Source organism: Diaphorina citri, unplaced genomic scaffold (assembly GCF_000475195.1).
Source record: "Diaphorina citri unplaced genomic scaffold, Diaci psyllid genome assembly version 1.1 scaffold9843, whole genome shotgun sequence".
Taxonomy (NCBI): domain Eukaryota; kingdom Metazoa; phylum Arthropoda; class Insecta; order Hemiptera; family Psyllidae; genus Diaphorina; species Diaphorina citri.
In genome coordinates, this window is record NW_007387217.1 from 1 (window position 1) to 2,229 (window position 2,229).

The 2,229-nt window shown below is 41.4% G+C and overlaps 1 long non-coding RNA gene across 1 annotated transcript in view; it reads right to left on the minus strand.

The window, feature by feature from the left end:
- Positions 1–1,463: 1,463 nt before the first annotated feature.
- LOC113472890 overlaps positions 1,464–2,229 on the minus strand; it is a 9,763-nt gene continuing 8,997 nt past the window's right edge. Inside the window, exon 2 of the long non-coding RNA XR_003395034.1 lies at positions 1,464–1,538. This is a non-coding gene — a long non-coding RNA (uncharacterized LOC113472890). The remainder of the gene's footprint in view (positions 1,539–2,229) is intronic.

The following is a 2,229-nucleotide window of genomic DNA, read 5'->3' on the forward strand; positions in this document are numbered from 1 at the left end:
AATAAAAACGGCGGTTGAACACTCATCTTTAAAAAAAAAAAAAAAGTGCACAATAAATAACAACATGGTGCAGACCCAACTGCCCAGTCGGTTAACCATCCAGGTCCAAAGCCACTCTGAACGTTGCTTAACTTCAATGTTTCACAGATCACTGGTTAGGTATACGAGTATTCATACGTATAGTAAAAATATAACAAATCTGCTGCCAACTGCCATTTGCTGAGATGTTCAGAATAGTATTGACAACTGACAACTTTATAACAATTCTGACACTAACAGACAGGTCCTACAAGCAAAACTCGAGAGATGAAGATAATCAATCCAAGAATCATCAGATGGACAAGATCCATCATAAGATGAACCTACAACATATTAAACCCAACGTATGGTAAAAGTCAGAGGTTAACTGCTTTTCGTGACCAACTTGGCAAATGCTCTCAAACGCTCTGCGTGTAGTGCTATAGATTAAATTCAAATCAGAGCGGCCTGCAATGAAACAAATGGCCGTAGTATGTCCCAGGTCATGCTATAACATGTCCCAGATTGCTCCCAGATGTAGGACATGCACGTAGTAACTTCATTTTCATTAGTAAGACTGTAGAACAGCTGTTCTCAACCTTTTTTCGCCCGCGTACCCCTTGGGTACCCGGATGTAATCTCACGTACCCCCGCCACCATCATAATGAGTACCGGGTACCCATACCTAGGTTGATGTGTACCATTACTACTGAGTTCTAAACACACTCAGTACGTTTTGAAAAAATTCAGTACTTCAGTACCTTGAGGTCAAAATGCAGTACTTTTTTGGACTGTACTGCACTGATAAGCCGTCAAAATTCAAAATTTGCTTTTGTCCGCCATAACACAATTTTTTCTCGCGTACCCCCGGCAGGTGTCTCACGTACCTCCAGGGATACGCGTACCCCCGGTTGAGAATCCCTACTGTAGAATGTCTATAGGAATGATGGGATCATTTGATTCAATATTGTACGAAGGTCTTACAGGTCAGAATCTATGATGAATGAAGATTGAATTTTTTATGCGAGATAGTCAGATATGGTGAAGGCGAGTTGATTTTATCACAGAAGGATTTACGCTTTCGGATTTACAATTTGCTGGGCCTTGAGCGATCAGTTTTGGCTGTGAATCGGGTTACATGTCTGGTTCATTGTCTGTAACAGAGAGGAGAAAGAACAGTTGAGGTTAATATCTTATATTATAAGAACAAGATCCATTCACTCATTCACATTTCATAGTTCACACACTGATCGTTCTATCTCGAGAATCACAACACCTAGAAAGCTGAAATTTGGTAGTAAATAGATAATAGCCCAGTCAGCGCGCTTGCCTTCAGCTTTGTTCGTTCTCGGAAAGACTTGTCAGGCGCGGGAAATGGGGAACGTGACTGTGAGATAGTCAGATATGGTGAAGGGGAGTTGATTTGATCACAGAAGGATTTACGCTTTCGGATTTACAATTTGCTGGGCCCTGAGCGGTCAGTTTTGGCTGTGAAACGGGTTACATGTCTGGTTCATTGTCTGTAACAGAGAGGAGAAAGTAGAGTTGAGGTTAATAAATAGATAATAGCTCAGTCAGCGCGCTTGCCTTCAGCTTTGTTCGTTCTCGGAAAGGTTGGATTACAGCTCGGCTACCATTTCGTGATCCTGGTAAAAAGACCTTTAATTTGATATATAGGTCGACCAGGTTTGGATAAGTCCTTCTATGGGAACAGACGGAGTGACAGACAGACGACACCGCAGCGAATACAATAGTCCGTCCACTATACTTTTTTGTTAGTATCGTAATAATAAAGGAAGGACGGGCTAAAAACACAAATCTGAATCCAGTGAATACCTACCTACACCTATGAATATAACAGACAGACGACACCGCAGCGAATACAATAGTCCGTCCACTATACCTTTTTTTGTTAGTATCGTAATAATAAAGGAAGGACGGGCTAAAAACACAAATCTGAATCCAGTGAATAGGTACCTACCTACACCTATGACTATGAATATTATTTATAGGTAGGTACCTATGAAATTACCTACTTGCCAAACAGCCACACGTGGCGTTGCAGGTATTATACGATTGTGTTATAGGTATTACCTATTACCTATATTGTGTTATTGGTGTAGGTAAGTATTACCTATACCAGGGGTTTCCAACTTCCATGTGTATGCGGGCCACATGCTACATTCGGAGGTACTTCGCGGGCCACATAGG